The 18588-nt window shown below is 44.2% G+C and overlaps 1 long non-coding RNA gene across 1 annotated transcript in view; it reads left to right on the top strand.

Annotated features, from left to right (window-relative positions):
- The window catches only part of LOC137570654 (uncharacterized), a 91129-nt gene extending 72941 nt beyond the window's left edge, over positions 1-18188 (top strand). Inside the window, exon 5 of the long non-coding RNA XR_011031126.1 lies at positions 18004-18188. This is a non-coding gene — a long non-coding RNA (uncharacterized lncRNA). The remainder of the gene's footprint in view (positions 1-18003) is intronic.
- Positions 18189-18588: the final 400 nt, after the last annotated feature.

The following is an 18588-nucleotide window of genomic DNA, read 5'->3' on the forward strand; positions in this document are numbered from 1 at the left end:
TACCTTGCCGCGTTGAAGGGGCTTGTGTATCACAATGAAGCAATGACCGGCTATATAAGTGTGTTGGGGGGCACACCCAAGATAATAAGGTCATTGCTTCATTGTGGACAGACCAAATTCGATCAGCTGGACAGTCACTGTGGTTCTGTCATTGAGCTACCTCAGGCCGACCATTTGGGCTTGAAAACCGCCATCGCCTGCACTCTCGCCATCGTGCGCACCAGTCCAGCACGGCCATCACAGCTGTTTGCGGAGCGTTACACAGTGAGTTTGATCTGTCAGTGTGAAGCAGTACACTACTTACACTACCTGCTGATCCATGTCTACACACGCAAGATGTTTTCAAGCACTTTATGCCTCCAATTTAGGAATGCAATGTAATTTCTGCCCTTTAGGGATTATAACTCTGCTGTGCGTCAAATCCGTAATTTTCCCAGGGACTTTTGGCATGTATCCCACTCCGCCATGCCCCCCTCCAGGTGTTAGACCCCTTGAAACATCTTTTCCATCACTTTTGTGGGCAGAAACAGTGTTTGTAGTTTTTAAAGTTCGCCTGCCCATTGAAGTCTAACAGCCATATGGAAATGAACTAAGTAGGCTTTTAAATATATTTTATCTGATTGAGGGGGTCCAAATGAAAGGAGGGATCCCCCATTCGTGTGAATCTCAATTTAATATGAAAATAAGGTAAGGAGCACTCAAGTAAAATAAAAATGGTGTGCAGTGGACAGATGGCAAGGCTTAGTCCAGTAAATTGAAAATTATGTGCAGTGGACAGATGGCAAGGCTTAGTCCAGTAAATTGGAAATGATGTGCAATGGACAGAATCATGAATTCTAACTCTAGAGGTGGGCATGAGGACATAAACAAACCTTATGATTAGCTATCATTTATATGGAAAGGGATGGTCAATCAGAGACCTAGTTTTTTACCCCTTGAATCTTGTCTGTTTCCCTCAATAACTACACGAGCTCCTAAAACAATTGTCTGTCCTACAGGGACTCTCTGCAAATAAAGGCCTCCCTGATTGTCATTTTTAAGATAATTCAGTCTCAATAATAAGATCACCATTTATCTTGTTCTTGGTTATTATTACTTTTATTCCTACACACATTTACCTTGACTAATGTACAAACCCATTGCCTTTGATTTTGAGTAGCATAATACTCAATCTACATTCAAAATGCAAAATAACACAGAAGAACATATCATTCTGAATGGTGTTTCACAGAAATAAATTGCAAAGAGTCCTTTACTGCACAATCTTGTCCCATGAGCAATAGTTGACACAATATTATAATCCACTGCTTAAACATTGCTGGATCTGTTCACATCTGGCCAGGCAGTAATTAGTGAGTGGTCTGATCACAGCTTGATGGTGTTAGTAAATTCAGTATTTAGTCTGGAATTCGGAGGATTAGCAGGAAATCATGCTTTCCATTTAATCCTGGTGCAGACCTTGCTTCCAAGTAAATGTGAAAGCTGAACACATTGTTCTTGCATGCTGAATTTGCTCAAAGCCTTTGTTTTTCTTTTTAATTAGCAGAAATGTCACTTATGCTAATTAAGAAAACAAAGACGTATATAAAGCTATTTGTTTCATTGCAATAGTTACAGCAGTTTGACAGTTTTATATTTTTTCCTCAGGATTTATAGCGTAATGTGTGTGGCTAATGACTCCCTTCTCTGTATTACACCAGTTTTTCCCAGCTTTTTGCTGACCTCTTCAAATCTCATGAGGACTACATTTTTTTTCTAGCCTGGCAATCATGTGTATTTTATGGTTTGTTGTGGTAATATTTCTCTTTCACTTGTAATTATGTATAACATATTAAGTTTTGGGGACATAATAGGACACATGGCTATTTCTAAAAGAGCGCTAAATATTATTTCTAAAAGAGCTCTAAAAAAAAATGAGGTATGTGATTATCAAGTAAGAGTCCTCTTTTTATTCCAGACTGGTTATAGGTAAAAGGGATTTCAGTAACGGTAGTAATTGTGTTCCTTAGTTTAAGTGCTCGGAAATAGCTCATTGGGCATTGCAGGGGACTCCAGTACATAATATATAAGTACCTACAAAACTAATCTAAGCCACTTCAGGACATAAACATCTTCATATAATTACGAAGTATATAAATTCATGCCAACAGAGGAAAGAAAAACAGTGAGAAAACAGATGCTGTTGACACTAGTTAATTAGAGAGTGAAAACAAATGGCAGGGCTGAAGTTTCTCTAGTTTGCCCGATTGTTAATATTCCTACAACTGGTGTGTCAGAAATCTCCTTAGGTCAGGGAACCACAGGCATTCAATCAGACAAAGGTTGGATTGAGTGATTGTCATCTTGTGTCTCAGTGTGTCAATAGAAGAGTTTATTTTTTCACTAATCCAAGGTCTGCTAAAAAAGGTCTTTCTTTACTCATTTAAAGTGTTCAAGTATGGCAGTTTCTGTATTTCAAGATAGTCCACTGTCCAGGCCCGAGGCTGACTCATAAAAGCTCTTGTTGTCCTCAAGGGTACTAACCTGATGATGAGCTGAACTCTTCGTTCTGTTTCTTTTCAGAAATTAGTGACAGTAGTCAGGATACTGCATGCTGTCACTTAAAGAGTAGGAGGCTCACAGGACACACTCTTAGGAGTTCTGGCTCACCAGGAGCTTGCTGGGTAATCTGTAACTCCAGGAGAAAAACTGAAAACAAGAATGTAGAGTTAGGACAAGGCATTTTTCTAGGCCATAGTCAACATGGAGGTTGATTATTATTGTTTTAATCACTATATTCAGAAGATCTGTTAAGATCTTTGCCAGCCTAGATAGTCTTTACTGGGGCATAAAGCTTGGAACATACATCCAATTTTGATTAACCAATTTTACCACTTCCTAGTAGTAAGCGGGACAACTTTTTTTGAATACTATGAACAGATTGTGTAGGTAAGCTTACATACTATTTGGAAGTGGTAAAACCCTACGGGTTCGATCCTGCAGAAATGCTGTACAGAGTATACAGAATCTCTGCTGCTCTGGCAACTAGGAAGTGGACTATAAGCTTCATCCAATCACCAGTGTAGACTGACAGGACATTGTTTCTACCGCTGAAAAAATATTCACCTCTTGATCTTCTAAAAGCCTCTGGGAGATAACCCTATGAGAGTCTTAACCACTTGAGGACTGCAGGGCTAAACCCCCCTAGTGACCAGGCCATTTTTAGTAAAATTGGCCACTGCAGCTTTAAAGCCAAGCTGCAGGGCCGCACAACTCAGCACAGAAGTGATTCCCCCCCCCCTTTTCTCCCCACCAACAGAGCTCTCTGTTGGTGGGGTCTGATCGCTCCCCCCATGTTTATTTTTTTTTAAATAAATATTATTGTTTGTTTTTTTCTCTAAAAACCCCATGTTTCTTTAAATTTCTTCCCTCCCTCCCTCCCTCCCTCCCCACAGCCAGCCAAATATGGCGATCGGCTGTCATAGGCTTCTGCCTATGAGAGCCGATCGCTCTCTTGTCCCCCATGGGGACAGCCGTGTCACACGGCTGTCCCCAGTGCAGCGCTGCTGCTCGTTGCAGCGCTGCACCTAGTAAATAGACGGCGTGATCGCCGTCTAACAGTCTCCCGAGCGGCAATAGCCGCTCGGAGACTGAAGGCAGGGCGGAGCTCCGCCCTCCGAGCATGAGATGCGCGCGCACCATGCGCGCGATCTCATGCAAAACAGAGCCCCAGGACTTTATGCCAATTGGCGTTAGGCGGTCCTGGGGCTGCCGCCGCGGCCACGCCCACTGGCGGCAGAAGGTTAATATGACCATCCAACAAAGCCTGAGTGGATGAACCATCTGGTGTAATAAAGCAAAGCCTGCTCAGCTAGAAGACCTGTTAATTCTAATGGTAAGACAAGCTAACTAAGATGAAAAAGAATTACTTTTAGCTAAAACCTATAAATTGGAACTTAGAAAATCTGTATAAAAGTTGGAGCTTAACATTGTGATTAATGAGAATTACAACAGCAAATCTATTGCCTTATTCTTCATTCAGAAGCAAATGTACACAAACTTTTACAATGAAGCAGATATTAAATTGCTGAAATGGTGTGACATCTGAAAGTTCCTTTCTGGTTGATCGAAAGTCAATCAACTAGTGACCCACACACTACAAGCGATATCTTATGCGATTCACCTTCACTAATCGATCTGACCAATGTTGTGTCTCCAATGGCCTGAATGCAAAAACTGATTCTGAGTCGATCGAAGGACATGTGAACTGAACAGTAACCGATTCCTGTGCGATCGACTGATATCTTGCATCCTGCTTGATCAACTAAGCTGGTTGATTCGACATGATATCAGCCACTTTTCATTAATTGGGCATACGGAAACACACTTGTTTCTCTCTCGATTCAATCTCAATTCAATGAAATTATCAAATCGAACAGTCGATCATACAGCAAAATATGCAATTAACATTTCCTCTTGAGTTTTCTCCTAGGAGATCATTTATCATCTTCAATTTATAATACTATTTCAGCACTTTGCAATGAAAACAGTACCAAAAAGTAGATGAAAAAGTACTATCAAAATTATTTTGATTATTTGTTTGTTTGCTGGTTGTTTAAAAGGCATATTATTGACAAGTTTGAAAATATCACTCAGGAGAAAACTCAGGAGAAAAAGTGAATTGCATTATGGCCCCTAAGTCTTATTAATCTCTCACCTGGACGCTGGGCCCATATGCAATTAACTTTTTTCAACTGAGTTTTCTCCTAGGAGATTATTTTTCATATTCTCTTTAAAACTAATTTTCAGCAATTTGTAGTTCAAAAAGAAAGTGAAAAGTACTATAAAATATTTTAAGTAATTTCCTGCTTGCCAATGGTTTAAAGGGCATTTTATGAACAAGGGCTCATATGCAATTAACTTCTCCTGACTTTTCTTCGTGGTGATATTTTCACAACTTGTTAATTAAATGCTTTTTAAACTACCTGCAAGCAAGAAAATACTGAAAATAATTTTGATAGTCCTGTTTCACCTTCTTTTTGGCACATTTTCATCTGTGAAGTGCTGAAAAATTCTTTTAAACAGAAGATGAAAAATTATCTCCTAGGAGAAAAGTAAGGGGAAAAAGTGAATTGCATATGGGCCAAAGTGACCAGATAAGGGAGCAAAATGCCTTTAAGCCATCAACTGTAATGATCCGCTCAGCTGGCTGCACAGGCAAACAGCTGTTTGGCCATTCCTCTAGTCTGTGGGCTGCAGGTCTCTGGAAGAGAGACCTGTCTTTTCTTTTCAAGTTTCAGATCTGCTCTGCTGCTGAGGGATTTGCATACATTTGTTATGCAAATCGCCTAGCTGCCTCCTTTGAAGGCTGGCAGTATAAAAGCTAGGTTCTCCCAGAATCCTTTGCTGGTCATCCTTCATGGTTTATTACCGATGAACTCTTCTAGAGTATCAGCCTTGTTTGTTTGCTAAAGTTTATCTTAGAGTAATTCTTGGGACTGCACTAGGCAGCTCCTCTAGTGCAGTTAGATTGCTTTATCTGTTTTGTCTGTGTTGCCTCTTTGCTGCAATTGTCCTGTCGCCAGCAGTGGTCGACAGGAAATCGTTCTATCTGTCTGGGGGTGCTAACCAGAGCAGCGGTTGCTACTGGTAGCCCCTTCTGTTCATCTGTTTGGATCGCACTAGCATCTAGCGTTAGTGGCTGTGGATCCTTCTGATCTGTATTCTTGGAGTGTAAGCTGGAGCAGCAGTTGCTACTAGCTACCTCATCTGTCTGTCTTGTTTGGATCGCACTAGCCTCTAGCGGTAGCGGCTGTGGATCCTTCTGATCTGTGTTCCTGGAGTGTAAGCTGGAGCAGCGGTTGCTACTACCTACCTCAACTATCTCTCTTGCAGTGGATCCTGCTAAACCTATTCTGTACTTGGTTCACACTCACTCTGGCGGAAAGAGCAGTGGATCCTGCTAGCCTGTTTCTGTACTTGGTTCACACTCACTCTGGTGGAAAGAGCAGTGGATCCTGCTATCTCTGTTTCAGTACTTGGTTCACACTCGCTCTGGTGGAAAGAGCAGTGGATCTTTCCTGTCCTGTCCCTGAACCCAGATCGCACTCGCTCTGGCGGAAGAGCGGCGGATCTTATCTGTCCTATTCCTGTTTGTCGTTCGTCTGTCTGTCTTGTCTGATACGAACGCTTGCTGTAGGCTCGGTGAGGTAACCGTTAAGGTAACCGTTAAGCAAGCGCTCGCGTTCTCTATTTTCGTGTTTGTGTGTCATTGGTTAGTTAGGGTGGTGTGCTTGTCTCTGTTGTGCTTAACGTGCGGAGACTGCGCCGTAAACACGTTCGCTGTTGCGAATGAGTGCGGTGTTCGCGTTTAGCTAGCGTTTGTTGTTTTCCTTATCTCTCATTGTGGTTTTCTGTGCCTTTTCTCCTCTCGAGCTCTGTCTTGATTCGGTCTTCTGTCACTTCTGGCAATCGCATCTCTTGCGATTGCGTTCCCACTCTTGTTTCTGCGGATGTGTTTTCGCCGTCACGGAGTAGTGACTAGATTGGTGGACACACATTCATCCTGTCTCTGTGCTCTTCTCTTTAAGGGCTGTTCAGCCCTGCATTGCTTTAAATCTATACAATTCCCATCTGGCATCTGTGGCCGTGCAGAGGCTGTGCTCGTCTGCACTCCACAGCGCCATCTGCCGGTGGGAATTGCCCTCTACAGGTGCATAGCACCTAACCTGGGTCCTACCTTAATTATACGCTTGTGGAGGATTTTCCCTGTGTCAGCGCGCATCTTGTGCGCTGACCACGGAAACGATTCCGCAATCGTTACATCAACAAAATCATTTTGACACTACTTTTCCCCCTATGTTTTGGTATTTGTTGAATTGCTGAGTGATGAAAAGTTATTAGAAACAGAAGAAAAAAATATTTCCTAGTAGATAATCTAAAAGATAAAGTAAATTGAATAAGGGCCACTGTGTATTTGTTGACCTCTACCAAAGACTCTCACCTGTAATTTATGCAGTGGTGCTTCCCCATAGCCAATGGGTCATTTATGACTATTCATTGACACCGACATGGGGGTTAATCAGTGCTGAGCGCTAAACAAAGTAGGAAGGGAATGGATTCCCTTTAGGGGTTGTCCTCTGGATAATGCTAGAGTTGCTAGAGAGAATGAAAAAGGTAGAACAAAAATAAGGCCTATAAGGTGTCTCTCTAACCGTGCATTCTCACTGGTAATGAATGTTAATGAGATGCAGATAGTTCAGAGTTAATGCAAAATTATGCATATTTTATGCAAATGTATACAGCATGAAAATGCATGGACCAATCAAAGGAATTTGAGGTGGTATTCAATTGTTCAGTTTTCTGCATAAATTCATATAAAAATGTGCATAATTGCGCATCTTGTTGACTATCCCTCATCACTAGTAAAAATGCATATTTGCTAAATAGAATGGTGAATTAGCTGCACAGTTGGTTTTGCATTAAACATCTGCTCATCGACAACATTAACATGTCAGTATGCTAATACTTAAAAAGAACCCTAGGTGGGTTCTAAGAATCCAATTAGCACACAGGCTGGGTCTGCATATAATACCCAGCCTCTGTTGCTATACTGTTTCCCCCAGTCTCCCCCCTGTGCTCTGCCCCCATAAATCAAATGCTGTGCTAGCGACATCGCTACCCCGCCTCCTCCATAGCGCCGCTCTCCGCCTGCGTCCCTTCCCTCCAACACTTCAGAGGTAAACAGCCTGCTGGCGACACGCTGCAAAACCTCCGTCTAATAAATGTGTACAGCGCTGCAATCTGCAGCAGCGCTGTACTGGGGACAGCCGTGTGACAGCAACATTCTGTACTAGTTGCAGGCAGTCCCCCACAAATCAAATGCATATATTATGCCCCGTCCCATAGATAATATTCAGACAACTTGTCCCCCACAGATCAAAAGAGGACATTCTGCACATCATTATAACTGACAGTATATACATTGGCAAAAAAAGGAGTTAAGAACACCTCTTGAACTTTCCCAAAGTGCACAGTTTGGAAGGGCTCACGTCCCTGGCACTGTTTTACTTTCCCCCTTCATTCATAGCTCTGACTGAAGGTGAGTGAGTGTAGAACGCTCTGTCCACTCCACTCTCCCTGTATGTGAGCTCTCCCACCTGCCTGTGCACAACAGTTGCTGCCGGAAACATTCAGTGATGCTTTTGAAGTATGCATTTCCAGAACGCTCCCAGTTGCAGCTGCAGTACACAGCCATGCTGGATTGCTGACTCTCAGGGAGCATGGAGTAGATGGGACATGCCACACTCAGCTTCCATTCAATTGTTTTCAGTCAGAGCCATGAACAGGGACGGACTGCCAGGAAGTTCCTCAGAGCGGCACATAGTGATTAGGAACTGCGCAGGCAGGAGTTTCAGACTGCATCTGTGCAGTTAAAGAAAGCACCCATGAACAAGCGCTTGCTTTCGCTGTGTTCGCACAGTTCATAACTGCACCTGCACAGGTTTGTCATGCAGTGACACTGGGGAGGGACAGGGTACCCCGACAACAACAAGCAGTACCAGCACTCTCAGGAAGCGGTTATCTAGCCCACCATGGGCTTCATTCATTTGTCAGGTGTCTCAGTTAAGGGGTACTTAAATATTTTAACATGTGGATCAGGGAGGGTGGGGTAAACTGGGGCAACATGACAACCACTGCTGGGGGAGGGGATCAGAGGGAATTATGGTTTAGCCCCGCCAGTTAACAAATCACATTCACATAAATAAAATACATATCATAAAAAGTCATAGCGCATGCTCTGCCCAATAATCCCCAATACCTTAGTAGCAGCAACTGTACAGCAGGGTGCATAGTGAGATACCTGCCCAAACGTCCCTGCAGGCTGGATAGCTAGGGAGGGAGGAGGCAGAGCCTTGTCATCAGCAGAGTCTGCATGTGCTGCTGTCTGTGAGAGGAAGAGCTGGAAAGAGGTGTGCTGTTCCTTTAACAGCAACACCATGACCATTGCGGGTTCTTCGAACCTGCTGACGTCAGGGGGCCAGGATTGGGTAATTTGAACAGGCGGGGAGGGGGGTGGAGTGTTAGGAGGCTAGGAGTGGGAGGGAGGAGGTAACGTCCGTTACCTCAGTCTGGCAGCGAGAGTGAACGGCCCACCCACCCGCCATTTAGGCGTTATAGTTTGTTATGTTGGGGGGAGGCGGCTTTTTTATTTTGCTAGGCAGCTGCCGCTATCCATGGCACCTGCGGGAGTGGGTACACACGTTCTCGGGGGGGGGGGGGTTAGATAGTTTATTAAATAGGGGTGGGTATTGGAATTTGTTCTTGTTTTGCAGGTTGTCATAGCTGGGCGGTCCGATTGCTAGGGGCGGTGGATACAGATTGGATCGAGGGGCTACGCTGGCTTGGAGAAGCCTGGGTTGTTTGGTTACTGGTGGTGATGGTGAAGCATGCAAGCTCAGAGAACCCCCGAGCCAAAAGGTTGCGGCTGGGGGGTTGTTGGTTTCATGCTAAAAGGAGTGTGTTGGAGTGCCCCTCGGTTCTTGACTAGCAAAGGGATGAAGATTTAAGCACTTTTTGATTGTGATTTAATATGTTGTATTGTTATTGCATATATTGTGATGTTATGTAATATGCATATGTGTAAGAAAAGAATGTTATATTTTATGATATTGGTTTGTATAATGATGTTTTGCTGTGGCCGGTTACAATAAAATTGTATCGTTCCAACAGTCAAGAGTAGTAGCGTCGTGATTAGTTAGAGTAAGATAAGGTTTGCTGTTGGAACATTAGACTACAACCTCAGCCATTTAAGGTTGGTAGTTAAGGTAAGATGCAGTGAGGTATGAACGCTGCAAGGTCATGTGTAGGTGGCGACAGGGGGGGGGGGGGGGACATCAGAGGTGAGAGGAGCCTCAGACTGGAGCTGGGAACAGCATAAGCACTTCAGTAGTGCACGTGTGTTATTTACTGTGTCACTCTGCTACATACAGCTGCTGCTGCTTCTGTCTCCCCATTGCCTTTCCTGCAGCCTGTATCTTACCAGATCCTGCACCTCATTCCTTCTCTCCAGGGCAGACTGAACGGCTGATATGATGGTAACCTCCTTCTGGCAGAACTTTTCAAAGTCTATGAGCGCTGGACCCCCGAACGCACACTTTCCACACACTCTTGGTGACTCAGGCAGGGCGAGTTGGCCAGGGCTGCACTGCGAATCATGTCCCAAGCCCATTCTTCTCCTGCTTGCCATTTCAATAAGTGGGCAAGCCAGGCAGCAAAAGCAGGTCAAGTCAATGCCTTGCTCAGCAGCACCTGCTACTACCCCGAACTTGTGTTGGGGGGCGGAGCAACATCTCATAGTTTTCAATTGGCCCAGAAGGAAGGGGTAGGAGGGGCAGAGCAAATTTGCTCTGCATCTATTGGTGGGGGGGGGGGGGGAGAAGGTGCCCCTATGACAGCGTTTTAATGGATGCCGACATTATATTAGTGAGTGTGTGTCAGGCGCACTACAAGATCCAGCGGCCACCGCACCCTGACAGTGAACGGCGCTCTAGGCAAGGGGTTGGACTGCCTTTGCCTACGTGCGCCCCTAAATCTGCTATTTACTTTCAAAACTATAGCAGCTGGTTTCCTCAGTTCCCAAAACTTTAAATAGTGTTGGGAAAACAACTTATATGCGTACGTTAAAAAGGGGCACTGGGAAAAAGGGCGCTGGGTTTTAAACGATAAACATGGATAACGTTTAAAAAAATATTGTACTATATTTCGTTTAACAATAATGTTTTATCAAGTTATAAATCATTAAATAATGTGCATGAAATCGGCAATTGTGAAAACGTTAATCTTCCATTTAAAAAGTTAAATGTATAATAACGTTTAACAAAAAAAAAATAGTAAGTAACCCTCCCTGTACCTACCCCTAACCCCTAGACCCCCGTATTGGTGCCTAAACCTAAGACCCCCCTGGTGGTGCCTAAACCTAAGACTCCCCTGATGGTGCCTAAACCTAAGACCCCCCTGGTAGTGCCTAAACCTAAGACTCCCCTGATGGTGCCTAAACCTAAGACCCCCCTGGTGGTGCCTAAACCTAAGACCCCCCTGGTGGTGCCTAAACCTAAGACCCCCCTGGTGGTGCCTAAGCCTAAGACCCCCCTGGTGGTGCCTAAACCTAAGACTCCCCTGATGGTGCCTAAACCTAAGACCCCCCTGGTGGTGCCTAAACCTAAGACCCTCCTTAGTGATCACTGTATTGTGTGTAGAATAATGTTTTAGAAACAGTAAGGGATAAAATATATTACAATTTACGTTACGTACTGGTCGCTTTATTTTGTGAATAATAATGTTTTACAAACAGTAAGGGATAACATTTAAAATAATGTTTTATTGAAATAGGAAACGTAAATCATCACAAGCAGTTATAAAACATTAAAAATCTTCGGGTGCCGTTGGAAAACATTATTATTCTCGGGCGCCCTTTTTTCCTCTTCCGCGCCCAGTAAACAATATTTATTATGGTAGTGAATGGCGGCGCCCGATTTGTCCACTAGCCACCTGCGCCCTTTTTTACTGTTACCACTTATATAGTCAATTTTAACCAGTTGTTAAAGTCCTTCTTCTTTTTTATTTTTGTTTTTTTATAAAAATGAGGCCAGTGTAACATCCACAGTTTTCAGCACAGCAGGGCAGACCAAAAGGATAAATGTGCTTTTCACCATATGTTCACTTACCCTTTAACTCTCCTATTTTTTAAATCATTTAATTCAGCAGGGCCGATTCTGCTGCTTCTCTGGTGTGTTTGAGTTTTGGAAACTAGGCTATTTAGCTAGTGAAGTGGATCACTGGTCTTTACAACTTATATCAAAGGATGGTGTGACCTCTATAACAGAACACACAGAAGCCATTAAATGTATGATATGACTTTGTTGTTCCTTTTATTTAGTACTAGAATGGATAAGGTAAAGGTTATCAGTGGCACTGAGCTTCAAAACAAACAATTTAAAGAAAGTCATTCATGTGCAAAAAGGAAAATGCTACGTAATATTTTTTTTCTGTTAAATATGTTAATTATGCCTTGTGATTTGAAATAATACTAGTCATATATATAGTGGTTTGCAAAAGTATTCGGCCTCCTTGAAGTTTTCCACATTTTGTCATATTACTGTCATAAACATGAATCAATTTTATTGGAATTCCATGTGAAAGACCAATACAAAGTGGTGTACACGTGAGAAGTGGAACGAAAATCATACATGATTCCAAACATTTTTTACAAATAAATAACTGCAAAGTGGGGCGTGCATAATTATTCAGCCCCCTTTGGTCTGAGTGGAGTCAGTTGCCCATAGACATTGCCTGATGAGTGCTAATGACTAAATAGAGTGCACCTGTGTGTAATCTAATGTCAGTACAAATACAGCTGCTCTATGACGGCCTCAGAGGTTGTCTAAGAGAATATTGGGAGCAACAACACCATGAAGTCCAAAGAACACACCAGACAGGTCAGGGATAAAGTTATTGAGAAATGTAAAACAGGCTTAGGATACAAAAAGATTTCCAAAGCCTTGAACATCCCACGGAGCACTGTTCAAGCGATCATTCAGAAATGGAAGGAGTATGGCACAACTGTAAACCTACCAAGACAAGGCCGTCCACCTAAACTCACAAGTCGAACAAGGAGAGCGCTGATCAGAAATGCAGTCAAGAGGCCCATGGTGACTCTGGATGAGCTGCAGAGATCTACAGCTCAGGTGGGGTAATCTGTCCATAGGACAACTATTAGTCGTGCACTGCACAAAGTTGGCCTTTACGGAAGAGTGGCAAGAAGAAAACCATTGTTAACAGAAAAGAATAAGAAGTCCTGTTTGCAGTTTGCCAAAAGCCATGTGGGGCACACATCAAACATGTGGAAGAAGGTGCTCTGGTCAGATGAGACCAAAATGGAACTTTTTGGCCAAAATGCAAAACGCTATGGGCTTGATTCACAAAGCGGTGCTAACTGTTAGCACGCCTGTGAAAAACCCCTTAGCACGTCTAAACAAGCTTTTCGTGCATAAAACTTTACGCGCACAAAACCTTATGCGCGTAAAACTTTACGCGCGTACTGCACAGAGCGCAGGGCGCTCCGCGCGAAGTGCCCATTAAAGCCTATGGGACTTAGCGCGCGTAAAACTTTGCGCGCGCAAAGTTAGCGCGCAATCTGATTGAGAAATCCGGTGCTAACCTACTTAGCACCCTGGTTAGCGCGTCTAAAGACTTTAGACGTGCTAAGTAGGTTAGCACCGCTTTGTGAATCAAGCCCAATGTGTGGTGGAAAACTAACACTGCACATCACTCTGAACACACCATCCTCACTGTCAAATATTGTGGTGGCCGCATCATGCTCTGGGGGTGCTTCTCTTCAGCAGGGACAGGGAAGCTGGTCAGAGTTGATGGGAAGATGGATGGAGCCAAATACAGGACAAACTTCTTGGAGTCTGCAAAAGACTTGAGACTGGGGCGGAGGTTCACCTTCCAGCAGGACAACGACCCTAAACATAAATCCAGGGCAACAATGGAATGGTTTAAAACAAAACATATCCATGTGTTAGAATGGCCCAATCAAAGTACAGATCTAAATCCAATTGAGAATCTGTGGAAAGATCTGAAAACTGCTGTTCACAAATGCTGTCCATCTAATCATGGGCATCTGCACATACGGCAAAACCGGGCATCTGCCCGAGCCTGGCCGCCCGCTGCCCCCCTGGCCGCGTGCCCGTGCAGCCAGCAGGAGGGGAACGGCGCAGAGAAGAGAGAGAGCTATGGGCACAGTGGGGAAGGGCGGACGTCTCCCCCCCCTTCCCTCACCTTAGGGGGCTCTCTCTCCCTCGCTGTCCCCTCCGGAATGAAGTGTGCAGCGGCTGGCAGCAGGCGGAACTTACCTCGTCTCTCTCCTGCGCCGGAAGTTCTGGTGCCGCACTCTGGTCTGGATCAGACCAGAGTAGCGGCTAATCCATCCGGCGCGTGCGACGAGAGGAGGTAAGTTCCACCCGCTGCCAGCCGCTGCACACTTCATTCCGGACTCCGGAGGGGAGAGCGAGAGAGGGAGGGAGAGCCCCCTAAGGTGAGTGCCCATAGCTCTCCCTCTTCCCTGCGCTGCTCCCCTCCTCCTGCACACATGGCCACTTTTTCTGGGGACATATACCCCTGGCTACATATACTGGGACATATCCCCCTGGCTACATATACTGGGACATATACCCCCTGCCTACATATACTGGGACATATACACCTGCCTACATATACTGGGACATATCCCCCTGGCTACATATACTGGGACATATACCCCTGGCTACATATACTGGGACATATACCCCCTGCCTACATATGCTGGGACATATACCTCTGCCTACATATACTGGGACATATACCCCTGCCTACATATACTGGGACATATACCCCTGCCTACATATACTGGGACATATACCCCTGCCTACATATACTGGGACATATACCCCTGCCTACATATACTGGGACATATCCCCCTGGCTACATATACTGGGACATATACCCCCTGCCTACATATACTGGGACATATACCCCTGCCTACATATACTGGGACATATACCCCTGCCTACATATACTGGGACATATCCCCCTGGCTACATATACTGGGACATATACCCCCTGCCTACATATACTGGGACATATACCCCTGCCTACATATACTGGGACATATCCCCCTGGCTACATATACTGGGACATATCCCCCTGGCTACATATACTGGGACATATACCCCCTGCCTACATATAATGGGACATATACCCCTCCCTGCCTACATATACTGGGACATATACCCCTGGCTACTTTTTCTGGGGACATATACCCCTGCCTACATATACTGGGACATATACCCCTGCCCAGGGCCGGGCCGAGGCATAGGCTGGAGAGGCTCCAGCCTCAGGGCGCAGTGAAGGAGGGGGCGCACAATTCATTCAGCTGTCATTCCTAATTGTGTTTGAAGCAGAAATAAATAAGAAAAGGGGATACATAGCAGTGACTGCAAGCCAGATAACTAGATATTAAGGTGTTGGGGAGGTTGGGGGCCCTGTGGCACCTCTTAGTCTAATAGCAATCAGTGTGTGACGGCTGGGGTGGCAGGGATGGAGGGGCGCACTTTGGTGTCTCAGCCTTGGGTGCTGGAGGACCTTGTCCCGCCACTGCCCCTGCCTACATATACTGGGACATATACCCCTGCCTACATATACTGGGACATATACCCCTGGCTACTTTTTCTGGGGACATATACCCCTGCCTACATATACTGGGACATATCCCCCTGGCTACATATACTGGGACATATACCCCCTGCCTACATATACTGGGACATATACCCCCTGCCTACATATACTGGGACATATACCCCCTGCCTACATATACTGGGACATATCTCCCTGGCTACATATACTGGGACATATCCCCCTGGCTACATATACTGGGACATATACCCCTGCCTACATATACTGGGACATATACCCCTGCCTACATATACTGGGACATATACCCCTGCCTACATATACTGGGGACATATACCCCTGCCTACATATACTGGGCACATATACCCCTGCCTACATATACTGGGACATATACCCCCTGCCTACATATACTGGGACATATACCCCTGCCTACATATACTGGGACATATCCCCCTGGCTACATATACTGGGACATATCCCCCTGGCTACATATACTGGGACATATACACCTGCCTACATATACTGGGACATATCCCCCTGGCTACATATACTGGGACATATACCCCTGCCTACATATACTGGGACATATACCCCTGCCTACATATACTGGGACATATACCCCTGCCTACATATACTGGGACATATACCCCTGCCTACATATACTGGGACATATACCCCTGCCTACATATACTGGGACATATACCCCTGCCTACATATACTGGGACATATCCCCCTGGCTACATATACTGGGACATATACCCCCTGCCTACATATACTGGGACATATACCCCTGCCTACATATACTGGGACATATCTCCCTGCCTACATATACTGGGACATATACCCCTGCCTACATATACTGGGGACATATACCCCTGCCTACATATACTGGGCACATATACCCCTGCCTACATATACTGGGCACTTATACCCCTGCCTACATATACTGGGCACATATACCCCTGGCTACCTGTTCTGGGGACATCTCTACCCCTGGCTACCAGTTCTGGGGACATCTATACCGCTGGCCACCTATTCTGGGGACACCTATAGACCTGGGGCTACCTATTTTTGGGGAACCACTGCTGTCAGATTGAGTGTATTTTGGGGAACTGCTGCCAGGTGAGAGGTGTCTACATATTAAGGGGGCATTCTGCCTATTTATGTGAAAAGCTGTCTATTTATGTGCCTCATGACTGCTGAATTTGTCTTGTTGTGGGCCTCATGGTTACTGACTTTGTCTTGTTGGGGGCCTCATGATTTGTTGGGGGCCTCAAGATTGCTGAATTTGTCTTGTTGGGGGCCTCATGATTGCTGAATTTGTCTTGTTGGGGGCCTCATGATTGCTGAATTTGTCTTGTTGGGGGCCTCATGATTGCTGAGTTGGTCATGTTGGGGGCCTCATGATTGCTGAATTTGTCTTGATGGGGGGGGGGGGGGGGGGGCTCATGATTGCTGAATTTGTCTTGTTGGGGGTCACATGATTGCTAACTGCGAGACTATGGAAAAAGCTGAATCATCATCATATGAGACAATAGCATTAAACCTACTTTTTCCGCTTTTTAAAACAGAAAATGAAACTGGGAGGTTCTAAAAAAAATGAATAATTTTTTTCAGGAGTACGATGGATGAAATTGTTTATCTTCACAGTTTATATTCAACTTAATTTTCCATAATGATCATGTATGAGTTAAAACGTTTGCATTTAGTTTAAATTGCTGTTGGCACTTTGTGATAGTAAAGTGACTTTGCAGTTTGGACACTCAACCTCCAAAAGGTTCGCCACCACTGTCCTAATCTAATGTCCCACCATTGCATAGTTCATGTAAACTTGTCTCCACCCACGACCACACCCACATTCTGGTTCATGACCACACCCATTTTTTGGCGCGACGTAGCTACCAACCCAAATTTGCGGCGCTTTTTGCTCCCCACTTTTTGCCCCCCCCTGGAAAATTTTCTGCGGACGCCCATGCATCTAATCTGACTAAGCTGGAGCTGTTTTGCAAACAAGAATGGGCAAGGATTTCAGTCTCTAGATGTGCAAAGCCGGTAGAGACATACCCTAAAAGACTGGCAGCAGTAATTACAGCAAAAGGTGGTTCTACAAAGTATTGACTCAGGGGGCTGAATAATTACGCACACCCCATTTTGCAGTTGTTGTTTTTTAAAATGTTTGGAATCATGTATGATTTTCGTTCCACCTCTCACATGTACACCACTTTGTATTGGTCTTTCACGTGGAATTCCAATAAAATTAATTCATGTTTGTGGCAGTAATATGACAAAATGGGAAAAACTTCAAGGGGGCCGAATACATTTTCAAGCCCCTGTATATATTTTCGTTTATGCCTAAATTAGCCAGATCTGTATTTTCAGTATGCTCTCAGACTCCACGATATGAGAAAGGTTTTTGATGTTTAATTTTTTCTTTTAGCTTTTTTTTTTAATAGAAATAATATTTGTTTGCCTACATTATTGGAATTGTATATACAGTATGTGTATAATTTAATAATTTAGTTTTTAATTGCCACACGTACTTTCATTCTTATGCTAGGTACACACCATACAATTTTCTGTTAAGAGTATCTGTCAGATTTACCTGCCAGATAGATTTTTTCAAACATGTTGGAAAAAATCTATCTGCTAGGTAAATCTAACAGAAAATTGTATGTTGTGTACCTAGCATTATGCTGGGAATACACCATAAGTTTTTCAGTAGATAGATGGGTCGATAATTTTCGACATGTCCGATCTTATTTTTCAATTGTTTTTCTGATCGATTTTTCATAGAAGTGAATGGAAATTGAGAAGAAAAGATAAGAATTTGGATCGATTTTATTGAAGTTGGGCTGGTGTCCGGATCTATGGTTCTATTGTTTTGAGTTATGGTGATTCTAGCAGCAAGCACAGCAATATACCTGCATCCCCTCTTCTGCTGACCAATAAGTGCCAACCAATTTGTCTTCCTTTGTTTATATTTACAGGTACATAAAATAGTGGTGTAACAATGGACTCAATTCACTAAGCTTGTCTCCTGTCTATAATAACGTTTCTGAGCTGTTTCTAGTTAGGGAGAGATCTCTTAAAGAGAATCTGTATTGTTAAAATCACACAAAAGTAAAAATACCAGTGCGTTAGGGGACATCTCCTATTACCCTCTGTCACAATTTCGCCGCTGCTCGCCGCATTAAAAGTGGTTAAAAACAGTTTTAAAAAGTTTGTTTATAAACAAACAAAATGGCCACCAAAACAGGAAGTAGGTTGATGTACAGTATGTCCACACATAGAAAATACATCCATACACAAGCAGGCTCTATACAGCATTCCTTTTGAATCTCAAGAGATCATTTGTGTGTTTCTTTCCCCCTGCATCTC

Source organism: Hyperolius riggenbachi, chromosome 4 (genome assembly GCF_040937935.1).
Source record: "Hyperolius riggenbachi isolate aHypRig1 chromosome 4, aHypRig1.pri, whole genome shotgun sequence".
Classification (NCBI taxonomy): domain Eukaryota; kingdom Metazoa; phylum Chordata; class Amphibia; order Anura; family Hyperoliidae; genus Hyperolius; species Hyperolius riggenbachi.